This window comes from Balaenoptera musculus, chromosome 8 (genome assembly GCF_009873245.2).
Source record: "Balaenoptera musculus isolate JJ_BM4_2016_0621 chromosome 8, mBalMus1.pri.v3, whole genome shotgun sequence".
NCBI lineage: Eukaryota > Metazoa > Chordata > Mammalia > Artiodactyla > Balaenopteridae > Balaenoptera > Balaenoptera musculus.
This window is the reverse complement of record NC_045792.1, coordinates 12,513,055-12,529,464: the sequence shown is the minus strand read 5'-3', so window position 1 is coordinate 12,529,464 and position 16,410 is coordinate 12,513,055. Positions and strand designations below refer to the sequence as shown.

The following is a 16,410-nucleotide window of genomic DNA, read 5'->3' as shown; positions in this document are numbered from 1 at the left end:
CCTGGTATACAGTTAATGCTCAATAAATATTGTTGGATGGACGGAGAGTTGGATGCATTGGATGTGGGGCCTCACAGAGAGGAAGCTGTCATTAATGATTTCTAGATTTCTGACTGGATCAGCTAGGTGGATGGAGATCGGTTTATTGAGATGGAGAAGCAGATTTTGAGAGGCAGAGTAAGAATTTAGTTATAGATTTATTGAATTTGAGATGCCAGTGGGATATCTAAATGCATATGCCCAGACGGCAATTGGTTAGGGCCCAGAAGGTAGAGGAAGTCCATCTGACAATGTCTAATATCCATTCTTTCATTAGACAAATATTTATTGAGCACCTACTCTGTGCCTAGTACTGCCCCGAGATATAGCAGTGAACCAGAGATCCTTACATCATAGAGTTTATATTCCTGCAGGTTAGGGGTAGGATGAGTGATAGATCAACAAATAAATGCTTTTTAAAAAATGAGTACAATATGGGGTATAGTGAGGGCACAAGATTAAGACAAGTTTTCCATTGAGGAAACACTCATCTTTCACTGGATGGCAGTGGGGGGTGGCTTTTGTTACAACTATGTATTAATTTCTGTATGTTAGTTGATTTAGTGCTTACCCGCAATTTTCTTACCTTAGCTTCTACATTCCTGAGTTGTTTATTTTGACTATTTTTTATTGGATGGATTTTGGCTTTAAGTAGATTTTACCCCCTCTCCAAGAAGAGCTCATAGGTGCTTTATTACCTTATTTCTCTAAAGATTCCTTTTATTTCTATTTCCAGTATGTATAAAAACTTTTAAAGGAAATTTAGACATTGTATCATTTCTCTTCTCACACTGGAGTCATATTTTCTAGCATGTGGAGTCTTATTGTGGAGAAATCTGGAGGCTAACTTAATCTTTCCCATTTGCACATAACTTACATTTATTTGTCTAAGTGCTCATATAGCTCTTTATTTAAAAATCTTAAATTTCTATAACTTTAACAGTGTATGTGTTAGGGTTGATTATTTTGTGTCTGTTTTTATAGGGTACATTGTATCCTTCCCATCTTCAGATACAAATAATTCTGTATTTTTTGGAATTTTTAAAAATATATTTTTGAATATTCTTTTTATCCCTGTAAAGCATAATGGTTACGAACAAGGCTCTAGAACTGTAAGGTCTGGGTTCACAACTCAGCTTCTCTGCTTACTATCTGGCCTTGGGCAAGTTCCTTAATCTTTCTGTTCCTTAGTTTCTTCATCTTTAAAAACAGGGATAATAGTAGTATTTACTGAGGATTAAATGAATTAATATATATATAATGCAGTTGCAACAGTTACTGGCATATGTTACATGCACGGTAAGTGTTAGCTATTATTATTAACTATTCCATTTTCCTGTTACCTACTGTTCTTTTCTGTTAGTGTTCAAAAGGCCTGTGTGGCTCACAGCAAAGTTCTTGAGGTCACAGGGTTTTCTGTTTTGTGTTCTGGTGGCAGTTGCTCTGTGTTTCTATCGTTATCTCCACTTTACCTCCAGCATTTTCCTAGACCTAGGAATGTGTCAACATGTTTTGTTTTGTTTCGTTTTCCTTTTAATTTTACTTCCTCCTGTTGTTCTGTTTCTACAGAGACCCACTATTCCCTTGTTCTAGCCACACATCTGGATGTTGTGTTCCTAGTCAAAGGATAGTTAGATCTTCATTTCAGATCTGTGATCCTTAGGCTTAAGGAAATCTGATTCCTGTTCAGGTCTGCTAAGACTTCCTTGGTATGCATCGAGAATTTAATAGATTTGGCAAGTATGTTTTGTAGTTAGTGGTTTAAGGTTATACTCATGTCCTTCTTTCATGAAAGATGGATTTTTTTTCCCCCTCTATTTTTGCTTTTAGTGTTGAGGAAGGCTAGTGGAGTAAAATTGCTTTCGTTCTTTTCCATCTTTATGTGGAGTTTAATGCATATTTATTGCATTGAAGGAATGAGTGGTTTGTGAGAACATTGCCATGAATAAACACATTCAGGTGGAAACAGATTTCTCCTTAGATGCATAGCTGGCAAGTCGCCCATGTGGCACGTAGATGTTAACTAAATTCTCAACCAAGCTTTGAGATTTGGAGACACGGATTCTGTAGGATTGGGAATTCTTTCATAACCAGTTTTTATTGGCTTATCTTTGCCTAAAACGAATAAAGGGTATGAATACCTTTCTAGCTAAATATTTTGTAGTTATACCAGATATAGTTTTCTGATTCTCACTCATGTGAAAACTTTTAGTTAACTGTAAAAAACTATACAAAGGGAAGATAATGTTTTGTTGTAAGGTAGTAGTCTAGAGGTTGAGAGTAGGGACTCTAGTTAGACTATGAGGGTTTCAGTCAGAAGTCCTCCATCTACTAGTTATATAACTTGTATAAGTTACTTAATTTCTTTGAATCTCACAGTTTTCTACTATAAAAAGAAGCTAAAAATAATATGTCTCTCTTTGAATTTTTGTTAGAATAAAATTAACTAATATATATGTATAAAATACTTCATGCAGAGACTGGCATATGGTAAGTACTCAAGTAAAACTACTCAAGTACGTTTTAGCTAATATAATCATGATTTTAACTGTTAATGATTATTCTTATCCTGGGTAATGGAGGACGTATATTTGGAGCAATCTGCCTAGCATAGTTTTTAACTACCAAGTGTAACCTGAAGGTATTGAGTGTTCCTCAACTAATAACCATTCTTCCCAAATGAGTATTTTTCAGGGAATCTAACCTCAAGAAATATGGACCAGCTTACTGTGTTATTCATTTTTTAAATAATTAATTAATTTATTTATTTATTTATTTATGGCTGCGTTGGGTCTTCATTGCTGTGTGTGCGCTTTCTCTAGTTGTGGCAGGAGGGGGCTACTCTTCGTTGCAGTGTGCGGGCTTCTCATTGCGGTGGCTTCTCTTGTTGCGGAGCACGAGCTCTAGGCGTGCGGACCTCAGTAGTTGCGGCATGCGGGCTCAGTAGTTGTGACTCGCGGGCTCTAGAGCACAGGCTTAATAATTGTGGCGCACAGGCTTAGTTGCTCCATGGCATGTGGGATCTTCCTGGACCAGGGATTGAACCCGTGTGCCCTGCATTGGCAGGCAGATTCTTAACCGTTGCACCACCAGGGAAGTCCTTCTGTGTTATTCTTTACCTCTCTAGTTTATGCTTATTTCCAGCCAGTTTATCTCTTCTTTAAACTACAAGTTCAGCAGAACGATTTTTCTCATAAGAATTCAGAAACCTTTGTTCTGATGATGAGCCCATTTAAATTTGGGTTTGAGCACTGATACAAAACTAAGCTGGATTCCTTTAATGGGGAATCTGTCCATTCACCCTCCCAGGGTAGAATTTTTCAGGAACTAAATAGCTTTATCTAGCAGGGTCTTCCTGCCATTAGCAGTGGAACAGTACAAAGGCCACATTGAGCATAGCTGCTGGGGAAACCTTTTTCCTTCTCTGGCCTGTAAATGCTGTTCTGTCTCTGTGAAAAGCCCTGACATCAGCTCTTGGAAAAATCCAAATACTTGTGTTAGAACAGGGCTGAAACACTTGCCTGGGTAGAGACTAAATGGCTGAACTATGGTTCTAAGTTTACCAGATGCCTCTCAGTCATGTTATGCTTAAAAAAAAAATTGAGGGGCTTCCCTGGTTGTGCAGTGGTTAAGAATCCGCCTGCCAATGCAGGGGACACGGGTTCGAGCCCTGGCCCAGGAAGATCCCACATGCCGCGGAGCAACTAAGCCCGTGCGTCACAACTACTGAGCCTGCACTCTACAGCCCGTGAGCCACAACTACTGAGCCCACGTGCCACAGCTACTGAAGCCCATGCGCCTAGAGCCCGTGCTCCGCAACAAGAGAAGCCACTGCAATGAGAAGCCCGCGCACCGCAACGATGAGTATCCCCTCCTTGCTGCAACTAGAGAAGCCTGTGCACAGCAATGAAGACCCAACACAGCCAAAAATAAATAAATAAAATAAATTTAAAAAAATTGAGTCTATGAGTTTCAGATGTTATCTAGAGAAATTAGGATAGAAAGGACAATCTAACAGCTACCCCCCTTTCTTTGCTAGTTTCCTCATTTTATTCTTTTTCCTAACTTCAAGATAATGTGGAATTCATGCTTGTTGGGGACAGAATATATCAACATTATAAACTTTATATAGTATTCTCCACATATTAGGTGCCTCGTAAGTATTTGATTTTGGGGGCAAAATACACTGTTACTGTAAACATAGACTGAACTTAACTTTCTTAGTGTTCAAATCTATGGAATATGAAAGTTCATTCATCAGAGGGCTCCTTTAAAACATGAATCAGGTCATGACTTAAAAACCTACAGTGATGTTCCATTGTACTTTGAATAAAATCAAAATTTGTTGACATGGCTCATATTCTTACATTATCTGGTTCCTGTCAAAAGATCTGTTGATCTTGCCTTAGTACTTCTCTCTTGGTCTTTATGCTCAAGCCACAGTGGACTTTGTATTTCTTGAAAACAGTAAGCTTCTTCTCCCTTGTGACCTTTGTACTGGCTGTTCCCTTTGCCTGTAACCCTCTGGCTCCAGATCTTCTCATGGCTGGCTCCTTTACCTCATTTATGTCTCAGCTCAAATGCTTTAGAGGTCTTTTTTGAATAAACTAAATTAACTCATTTAATCACAGTTACATGTCTTTTATTTTTCTCATAGCGCTTACCACTATCTGAAATTATTTGGTACAGTTATTTGTTTGGTCTGTTGTCTTCTTGTAGAATGTAAGCTTCTTGAGAGCAGAGGCCTTATCTGTTCACCAATGAACCTCTAGTGTCTAGAACAGTGCTTTGGCACAGATTGCTGCTCCTGTAACTCAGTATGCATTTGGCTGCCTGTAACAGGAACTAAGTCACACTGACTTAAGCAGTAAGGACATTTACTGGCTCACATAAAAAGAGAAATTTTTTTTCCTTTTTTCTTCTTTCCTTTTTATTGTATCTTTAAGAGATGTTTGTTAGCTAAACCTATTGTGGTAATCATTTCACAATATGTGTAAATTAAGCCTTCATGCTGTACACCTTAAACTTATCCAGTGGTGTGTGTCAATTATTTCTCAATAAAACTGGAAAAAATCAATCGATTAATTGATTAAAATAATTGAATCCAAGAGAAAGTGGAAAAAAGTGAAAAGGGGAAACAAAGAACAGATGAGACAAATGAAAAGCAAATACCAATGATGATAGACTTAAACCTATCCATATCAGTAATCACATTAAAGGTAAATGGCCTAAACACCTCAATTAAAAGGCAGAGATTATCAGATTGGATAAAATAGCAAAGCCCAACTATATGCTGCCTACAAGAAACACATCTTAAAAATAAATACACACAATTTAAAAGTAAAAGGATGGAAAAAGATATGCTATGCCAACACTAGTCAAAGTAAAGTTAGCATGACTACATTAATATCAGATAAAGTAGATTTCAGAGCAAAAATATTATGAGGGATAAAGAAGGTCAATTCATAATGATAAAGGGGTCAATAAAGAAAAAGAAAACATAGCAGTTGTAAACTTCTATGCATCTATTAACAGAGCTTTAAAACTCATGAAACAAAAACTGATGTAACCATGACAGACAAATCTACAATCATTAACAGTGATTTCAATATCCCTCCATAATTGAAACAAGTAGACTGAAAGTCAGCAAGGTTACAGAATACTTAACACTATTGACCCAATTTGCGTTTATAGAGCACTCTAGCCAACAACATAATACACTTTTTTTTTTTTTTTTTTTTTGCAAGTGCACAGTGGAACATTTACTAAGATAGACCATATTCTGGGCCACAGAATAAATTTGAATAAATTAAAAAGATTTAAGTCATACAAAGTGTGTTCTCTGACCACAATGGAATTAGGTTAGAAATCAATAAAAGAAAGATTTCTGGAAAGTCCCCAAATATTTGGAAATTAAACAGCAGAATTTTGAATAACCCATGGCTCAAAGAAGAAATCAAAAGGGAAATGGGAAATTATTTTGTGCTGAATGAAAATGAAAACACAAAATATCAGAATTTGTGGAATGCCACTAAAGCATTACTTAGAAAGTTATAGCATTAAATACCTATTAGAAAAGAGGAAAGGTCTAAAGTCAGTGACATCAACTTCTGTTTTAAGAAACTAGAGAAATAAGAGGAAATTTAAACCACATTAAGCAGAAGAAAGAAAAAATAATGATCAGAGTAGGAGTCAATGAAGTAGAAACAATAGAGAAAGACAGTGAAAGCAAAAGCTAATTCTTCTGAGAATATCGGTAAAGTTGTTAAATCTCTAGTCAGGCTGATCAGGAATAAAGATGAGAAGACAAACATTACCAATTTCAGGAATCAGAGAGGTGATATCACTATAGATTCTATAAATATTAAAAAGATTGTAAGGGAATATTATGAATAGCATGCCAGTAAATTTAACAATTTAGGTGAATTATGGTTTGGAATTTTATAAATCCCAACAATATTAATATATAATACATAAGTATATATACCTATGTATTATATAATATATAAATAGCATATAAAATACATATATATGAACATATAAAAGACATATGTATATGTGTGTGTGTGTGTGTGTGTATGTATATATATACACATATACATAGATGGGAGCTAGATTTCTCACTGTCAGATAGGGAAGTTAAGCAAAGAGGGAAGGTGAATGAACTCTGTGGTACTGGATTAGAATCAGAGACATCAGTATGAACTCATGTTTAGCTTAATAAATATGCAGATGGATAGATACTATACATGAGTTAGTATACACACATGAATTTCTTAGCTTTGTTTGCTGAGAGGGCCAAGAAGTGTTGACACCCCAGTAGCAGCAAGTACACTCAGCACCCAGATCTTGGTTTCTAAATACCATTGTCCAATAAAATGACTCCTTAGAGAAATGGTTGATTCTAGGGCTGGAGTAGGGAAGATATAAGATGAGTCTAAAGCACTTTGTAGTGCCAGAAACAGGAAGTGCTCAAAAAATAAAACAGTGGGGGCATGTCAAAGGGGTACAGGTGAAAGAACTCTCAATGGCTTAAGCTGAAATCATTTGAGCAAGAAAATAATGTAGTATTGGATTAGAACTCAAAGTATAAAATAAGTATACATGAGTTCATGCTGATAGAAATTATTGCATAAATAAGAGGAGAAGACACAAATTTTCCTTATGGGAAGAATTCCAAGTAGCATATGTAAATTCTGCCTCCTCCAGGAGATGGAGCTTAATCTTCCCAACCCCTAGTATGGACTGGATTTAGTGACTTGCTTCTAAAGAATAAAGTATGGAAAGGGGAAAAAAGGAACTTTACAGGGAGAAGTCTGGCAAATGCTAACTTAACCAAATGACCAAGGTTAACATTGCTAGTGATGTCACGTTGATATTGTACATCCTTTGATATGTGATAAGAAAGGCATTTCACCTCTGTGGTATTCCAGAAATAGGCCCACATATATATGTACAACTGATTTTCAACAAAAGTGTAAAGGCAATTCAGTAGAGAAAGGATGGTCTTTTCAACAAATGATTCTGGAACAATGGGATACCCATATGCAAAGAAATAAATTTCTATCCATACTCATGCCCTATACAAAAATTATTGCAAAATATGTCATAGACCTGAAAGTAAAATTGAAAATCATTAAGCTTTTAGAAGAAAATGTAGGAGAAAAGTCTTTGTGACTTTGTGTTAGGCAAAGGTTTCTTAGATATGACACCAAAAGTGTGTGCAAAAGACTGTTTCCAAATCACAGTCACATTCACAAGTACCAGAGGTTAGAACTTCAATATATCTTTTTGGAGGACACAATTCAATGCATAACAAGTGTAGTGGTTCCCAGTTTAGGGATTGCTTTTATGTTTAATGCAGGGGAACTGAGAATTTCTCTATATACTAAGTGCAATTCCCATACTGTGTAAGTAAAGCATCTTCCATATCTTTGCTTACTTTTCTTTCAAATGCAATGATGGTGTTGTAATTAATAAATACAAGTTCATTTGAAAATATTATGAGTTTGTTGTAGCTTTTTGGCATTTATTCAATTTGTGGATAATAGACCTATAACTGCTATTATGTGGATCTCTGCTTTGTTTGTCTGTTTTTACTTTTAACAGCAATAGTCTCTTTCACCTATCTTGTGCCAAACTTTGACACTCGGACACCAAAATAATGTTACATTGGCCCTTTGTCTTACAAAGTCTGTTCCTAAAACAGGTCCTTCAGCTTCTTGCTTCTGTGTGTTTCCTTAAGGGATAGAAATGAGTTCATGGGATTGAGCTAGGGGACTGCTGTGTCTTCTCTTTTCTGTTTACCTGGTACACACAGAAACTCCTCTTTATTTCTAGCCAAACTCCCATGTGGATTCCTTACTGTAGATAAATTCATCTTAAGGAAGAAATCAAGAGGGAGTGCATAACTTGAATTACAATGATATTTTGTTACAACATTGTTTATTATACTAAAAAGTGGATCTAGCCTAAATATTTACAAATGGGAATTGGTTAAATTAATTAAATAGCTATATCACAAAGTACTTTGCAGGTATCAAGAATTATCTAGAGCCCTGTTTTTTAAATCTTTATCTCATTTGTAAGTTCAATATATAAAATAAATAAAAGCTAAGCAGCTCTGATGTATGGGGAACCTAGAGTCTTCATCTATTCAATTTTGTCCTCTGAGGGACCTCTTTCGAACCTCTAGGATTTTATGCAGCACAGTTTAAAACCAGTGCTGTAGTGAAAAATGTAATGATGTAAAATTATGTTGATGTTAAGTTAAAAAAATTACCAAAACAATATGTCCAGTATGCTTTAAGTTTTATAAAAAGAACTTTTATACACTGTGTTTATACTATATACAAATACAATAATCTGTATCTTGAGAAAAGATGGGGGAAATATTCATTAAAATGCTGGGTGTTGAGATTATAGCTGATTTTTGGTTTCTGTTTTGTCTTTTTAATTTTTAAATTGTGTACGTGTATTTCTTTGGGAATACAAGATATTCTTTCATATTAAAAAGTAGAGAACCATTGCTTAATAGGAAACTTACATTTTGGGAAAGATAACAGTCTCATTCCTCAATCCCTTGAGAGAGAGGAATTATCTTGAAAATGTTATAAAAATGATATTAGTAGCATAGATTTATTTAGAAATTATTAATATCAGTAGTCTTATGTGTTAAGTATGTTAGGATAAGTCACATTTTTAGCATCTAAGGGAGAAAATGGAGCTGAATGTCAGTGAATTCAGAATGAACTGAACTTTGTAAAGCAATGATTCTCAATTCTGGGATGATGTAAGAAGAATGTCAAAATAATTAAAACACCCTTTCTCTCCACCTTTCCAGATTAAGTGCTCTGGTGAGCCATTGTTACTGATAAGAGTATACCTCAGCTCTAGTTCCTTGGTTTTATTTATTTATTTATTTATTTATTTATTTATTTTTGGGTGTGTTGGGCCTTCGTTTCTGTGCGAGGGCTTTCTCTAGTTGCGGCGAGCGGGGGCCACTCTTCATCACGGTGCGCGGGCCTCTCACTGTCACTAGTTCCTTGGTTTTAGATCAAGAAAAACTTCTGTAGAAGAAAGGGTGAGATGGCATGCATATCACTAATTTTCTCACCTTTGCTCCACAAAATCAGAGGGTTTTTTTTCTTTGTGGTAGTTTGAAAGTTTGGGGTATTAAGGTTTGGCAGCAGAAAGTGCGGTTTTATGGTAAACTAAGTGGACAGTTAAGAGGAATTGAGGAATTGTTAATATTTGATGGCAGAACCAGAGTGTTTATGAAGAGAAATCTCTCTAGTTTAAAACCAAAATTTTCATCAGAGCATTATATACGTAGACAGTAAAAGTATTTTCAATGAAAAATAATTTCCTCAGAAGAAAATAAAACACTTTTATGGATGTGGAAGGTGTGTTATATAGAAAATTTAATTGTAATGATATTGGCTGTGATCAGTTTTTTTAGTAGTCTTATCTTTACCTATATTTTATATCCATATAGCCTCTAAATTTTCATTATTTATAGAAATATTTCATCAGCTAAGGAATATGACTTAAATATAAGGATATGTAATCAAAATACTTACCCATGAAGCACTTCTTATATAATTTATACAAATCGTAAGTAGAAAACATAGGATATGCTCAATCCTTATTCCCTTAGAGTTCTTCCTGGAAAGTGTATGAGGTTTTTATTTCCTCAAAAGAAATAGACATATGTTGGTTTAGTTCAAGGAAATTGTGAACATTTTTAGAGTATGTGGGAACTAAGTTTATACTTTCCTCATTCCCTATATTTTCTTGTGATTTTGTGATTTTGGGGGCAGTCCTTGTCATTTAACTTCGGTTAAGTATAGCTATGGCAGTGATTAGCCTTCTTGTATTCAGGGAATGAGTGCACACCAAGTACCAACACCTGAAGGTAAGCAGAGATCAAGAATAATCTTTTGTGATTTGGGAGTTAGTGTAGTTTTGGTTATTTTTCCTTCTCCCAAGATTTTAGAAATAAAAGAGTCCTATTCCTGTAATTGTGTTGACACTTGATAAGAAATGTTTAGGCGCACTTAAGATAAATCCATTATAATTTGTTTTCTTGTTTAATTGGTATTCCTTGCTACAGAATTCTATTTTTTAACTGATACATAATAATTTAAATTTTGAGTAGAACTTTTTTATATAATAGAAAATAAAATATTATTTGACATATTTTATATTTTAATTTTATATTTTATGAAATTGTCAAGCTGTGATTAATGCTGAAGCTTGTCTCAGTGGCACCTCAATGCAAAAGGTAAAAAGCTAATAACTAAGACTTTCTACTTCTTCAGAAGCACAATTGTATCTTTCTGCAAATTTGCAGAAAGCAGCTTGTCCTAACAAATTTTGCACATTGTCACTTAAGTTTACAAAATTTGAACATTTAATATTAATATATGTTATGTAAAATCTTGTTGGGAAACATGCCTATCCTAGATTGCGGCCTTTTTTTCTCTCTCTCATTTTTATTTTCACAAACATTTCCTGAAATAGGGAACAGTGAAAAAAGATTAAGATTTAAATCCTTATCTAATGAAAATCATACATTGTCCCTGATTTATGTCATGAGATTATTCCGTAGAGTCCAGTTTCTTGCTGATATTTGTTTAATAATGGATTTGATGGTTTGAATGGTATTTAATGAGATGAGTATACTTAAGTAGTTTGAGGATCTCAGACTTTTTCAAGCTTTTTTTTTTTACTCATTTTTTTTTTTTTTTGGAGTGAATAGTTTGAAGTCTAAAAAAACACTAAGTTAATGGTGATACTTATGATCTCAAAGGAAATTCATTTAGAAACCTTACAGGAAATACTCACAAAAGTGATAATGTTCCAGATTGTCAATAAAGAGATGAAAGTTTAATAAACTGTTATTTTTATTGTGAATTACTTTTTCCAGTTCAGAAACAACCAATATGCAATTTATAATAGCTCTGGCAGAGGGAATTAAAATAATTTAGAATTTACTATTTGATTTGTCAAAGTATGTCCAAGAAATAAGAGACATTTACTTAGGGTCTGTCTTGTGTTTCAGTTCTTCAGTAAAAGTGGCAGTATTCTAAGCTATGTTTTAAAAGTTAATTTGAGATCTTACATTACATTCTAGTGAATCATTTTTGGATTTTACACAGAACTGAGCTCCTTGTTCCTTGTCATTCTGTGGTTTGTATTGCAAGGTCCACAAGTTTAAAACTAATAACACCATGAAGAATTCTCCATGAGTCATCCTGTCAGCTGTAGCTTCTGCTTTAGAGCCTTTCTGATATAACTAATTAATGTTTTATTGCCAGCTCTGCTAAACTTTTCATGCTTTGGATATATATGCTAGTAAAAAAGTACAATGGTAGATAATGTTCAGACTTTTTTTGGCTAGTTCCAAAATTTTTAGTTCTTTTAGTGACTCTGAGCTAGACCAGTTATAAATTATAAGTGGCAAAAGAATTTATGATTGGTGTTTTTTTTTTTGGTGGGGAGGAGGGAAGTGGTAGTGGTCATTTACTACTATTGGTTCTATGAATCTTGCTGTCCAGAGATCTAAAGATTGAATTAACAGTTCAGCTGAAGTCAGTACTATGTTCTGAATCCCTATACTTATGGGCACTGTGTATTGTAGACAAATGTTCTTTTAGCTGTTATGTTTGTTATTTTGTGAAAAATGATATAATACTTGAGCTAGCTGGTTCATATTCATATTAGAGTAATTTCAAAATTAAGTGCTATGCTTCAGGTTATTTAAATTATTTTATAGAAATATATAAATGAAAAACTCGATTTACATCTGGGACACAGAATGCCTTAATCATTCTTGATATTTTAAAGGAGATGAGGAAATAATGGACTTTTTTGCTAAGTGGCAGGTATGGTCAACATAATTTCACTATGTTTAAAAAAAATCACTGACCTTACTTGCCAGGAAAATTAAAAGTTTTGGTCGTAACCTGATATTTTTTCTTACCCTGTAGCATCTGGGAAGTTTGTTAACTTGAGTAGTGCCATTAATTTTATATAATATGACTTGGCAAGTTAAGTTTATAGTTTCATCACTGGCTTTGAATTATGCATTTCTGTGGATTTTACTGAGCTAAAAACCGATTGGAATATTGTTAGTCTTTATTTTTATTTTCTATTGAATTTGAAGTCATGCAGCTAAAGTTCAGATTTTATTTTTGTTCTCCCTAATAGGTAATAATAATTAAGTGGTTACTATGTGCTAGGCAGTGCTTCTCATTTAATGCTTCTCATTTTCTGATTTAATCCTCAAAACAAACTTGTGAGGTAGGTCTAGTATTGTCACTGTTTTACAGATAAAGAGGTTAAGCAGTTTGCCCACGTTCAAGTACCTTTTCATTGTGAAACTAGAATATGAGCCTAGTTATATTTTTTCTGAGGAGTCCCTGAACCTAAGGCCCTGAGATCACTTGTAATTTTCATTGACTATAACAATATTGGAATAGTCTGTTTTTTTCACTATTGTTTATTATCATTTTATGAGGGGTTGAGCCTTAGAATTATCTTAATTGTTATCTGTTTTGCAGAGTTCTTTGTCTAGTAACTCTCCTCACTGGAGTGATTTTTTTCCCCCTGCATTTTAATATCACTAAAATCAGGATGTATCTTACAATGGAATTTTTGAGAATTCTAAATTTAGTAGCTAACATTGTTTGACTGTTAATAAAAGCTTGACCACTATCCAATGTAGGTAAGATTTCCTTAACTTCCTCCCCTTCATTTCAGTTATCCATTATTAAGAACCATCTAACTCTGAAATTCCTCATCATAACTAAACCCAAGGGAGAAAAATCTAATATCTTGGAGGAGGCAGAGAGTAGGAATTAAGGTTTGATTGTGATATCCCTATTTCTTCTTTCAGAACACTTCTCACTGGAGTAGTATCAAAAGGCTAGCTCTTTTCTCACCAAAATCAATAAAAGGAAAATATGATTTCTAGTAGGCTATTTATTATAAGCAAATATGTGATGACACAAAACTTTGGCAGTTCTTTGCAATATTTTTGATCCAGAAGAAATTCTGTTTAACGATCTTAAAAGTTTTAAGTTTTAAAATCTTAAAAACAATTATAACATCGTGTACGTATATTGTAGAATAGTTAAACCTGTCTGGGACTTCCCTGGTGGCACAGTGGTTAAGAATCCATCTGCCAATGCAGGAACATGGGTTTGAGCCCTGGTCCGGGAAGATCCCACATGCCGCGGAGCAACTAAGCCTATGCACCACAACTACTGAGCCTGCGCTCTACAGCCCGCAAGCCACAGCTATTGAGCCCACATGCCACAACTACTGAAGCCTGCGCACCTAGAGCCTGTGCTCCACAACAAGGGAAGCCACCGCAATGAGAAGCCCGTGCACCATAACGAAGAGTAGTCCCTGCTTGCTGCAACTAGAGAAAGTCTGCGCGCAGCAATGAAGACCCAACACAGCCAAAAATAAATAAAAATAAATAAATTTATTTTAAAAACCCCAAAAAACAAAAACCTGGCTAAAAAATGGAAGTTTTACTCCACTATATATTAATTATAGGTTAGGGTTATTTAATTACCAAATCACATTTCCCTCTATAATAACATATCGGGAGGAATGGGAAAATAAAAAATTGGGGGAGGCCTCTGTATACTGCTACCTAGTGATTTAATACTAGAGCTCAGAGCTAACAAGGAAGAGGCATCCTGAGTCAAGTGAGTGAAAGTGTTGTGACATTTAAGGCCCTTGGTTAGGATTTTTGGCATACGAATATGCTTAGTATAGGTAATCAAAAATAGGGACATCTAGTCACCTTATCCCAATGGCTCAAATTCCTGATAACCCTTTTCTTTACATATTATGGTTCTTCATATTGGCAGTTTGACTTTGTCTTATAACTAGCAGAATACATACACACATATATAAATATGCACGAAACATGTTCATTGTTGGCTAAATGTCCACGTCATCAATATGATACTTTCAAAAGCCAGACACATTTGATTAAGTAGGCATATCCAACATGTCAACATTCAAATACAGCTGTTCTACTTAAATATCTAACCAAAGGAGATTTTCACAGTTTTATGATTGGACTATACAATGGACAGGGACTTGAAAATAGGGGATTTTGTACACCAGAATTGTTTCATCAGCCTTGTGTTGGGTTACTCTGTTGCTTAGAATATGGCCATTTCTTAGCCTTTAGACCTACCTTTCTGTAGCATTTGATAGTATTATCTCTTCTTTACTGGTTCCTAGGACAACCCTTTCTCTATTCTGATTTATCTTCTTAATCTCCTTCATTGGCTCTCACATCCTTTCTCAGTTGTTCAGAAGCTAGGTTTCTTTTCCCCAGGATTTGATCCTTGGTGTTTTCTCTTTACCTGCTGTTTTAAATTTCAATGGCCATCAATAGGTTGGTGACTCAAATCTACAACTCTAGCCCCAAGTTTTTCTTTGGGGTTCTAGCTTTCTATTTCCAGCTATCTGATTACATCTTCATCTCAATATCCAGCAGATGGTAGGGATTTTACAAACCATGGGATTCTCTTGGTGATTTTCTTAGCTGGAGCAGAGGGAAGAATGAAATAGCCAGGAGGGCCCTTGACTTTGTTACTTGCATACATGCAACTGCACATACATAGGTACATACATATTTCTTTGTTTTACCACATACTTGAAAGTGGAATTTGGTGACTAGAGAAAAAGTATTGTGATGTAAATAAAGATTTTCTTGAGAAAAGTTCTTTGTACTTTATGAATATAGTAAGTCGATTATGATAAGCGAGTTATACTGTAGGGTGGTCCTTCTTCTTTATCTTCTCATTCCATTTTTGTCCTCTTTCCCTTCCTTTCCATTCCCTTGTAAGAGAAAATAACTCAGGAAACTGGTTTACACTCAATAGTCTGGGAACTTCCAGGTTTCTTTACCAGAATCTCCCTGGATGATGCAGTTTCTGACGCAAGCAGCATTGTTTTTGGGTAGGAATTTTTATAATGGCTGTCAGTCCAAGTGGCTAAGGTTGCTAACTGCAGGTATTATCCTTTGCAGAAATTCAGCTGGGAATTCTCTTCTGCCAACTTTTATGTTCATCTTTAAATTTAAATCCCATTCCCTTCCACCTCCCCCAACAAGTAAGGATGGACTACTTAGGAACTCTTATTTCTGAAGATTTGGTAATCTTTTGTAATCAGTATATTCTCTAGAGCAGTGTCCTCTCTTTTATCCCAGAACCCCCTTTCCTTGTTATCCCTAACTTGGTCGTAAGTTAATATGCTATCGCTTATTAGGGAAGTTTTTAGATTCTCTGTCTTTTTCTGTGAATCAATTTTTATTTATGTAGGAGTTAAAGGGATTTGTAATTAAAGTTATGTTTAGACTAAGGTTTTTTTTTTAAAACTAAACTACCTCCATGCCAAATAAAATAGTCAGGTATCATTTTATGTTTATTTCTTACTACCCTTACTAGTAGCCTTAAAAAAATTTACTGATATTCTTAATAAGCCCTGTCTTTATCACCTAAATAATCTTTACATAAAATGTTATAGGTTGAGATAATTCTAAAAAGGACAGAAGTGAGAAGAGGAATGGGAGGATGTTTGAGAACACTCTTTTAGACTTAAGTTAGCATTTGTGTATAGCATCAAACTCTTATCAAGAAGCCTCCAGTAATATTTCCTTTAAAAAAGACAACCAGGAGAAAAGGCTGTAGTTCTTTTAGCTTACAGAACTGAAAAAATTTTTTAAGTACCTTTGTTTTCTACTTTTGGAATATATTTTTAATAACTGATAGTACCCCAATGGTAATTTTTTCTAGATTTCTGGTATTATCTAAACATAAATAATTGAGAATCATG

General features: G+C 34.7%; 1 protein-coding gene across 2 annotated transcripts in view; it reads left to right on the top strand.

The window, feature by feature from the left end:
* ARHGEF12 (Rho guanine nucleotide exchange factor 12) overlaps positions 1-16,410 on the top strand; it is a 144,491-nt gene that overhangs the window by 46,217 nt on the left and 81,864 nt on the right. The window lies entirely within an intron of this gene.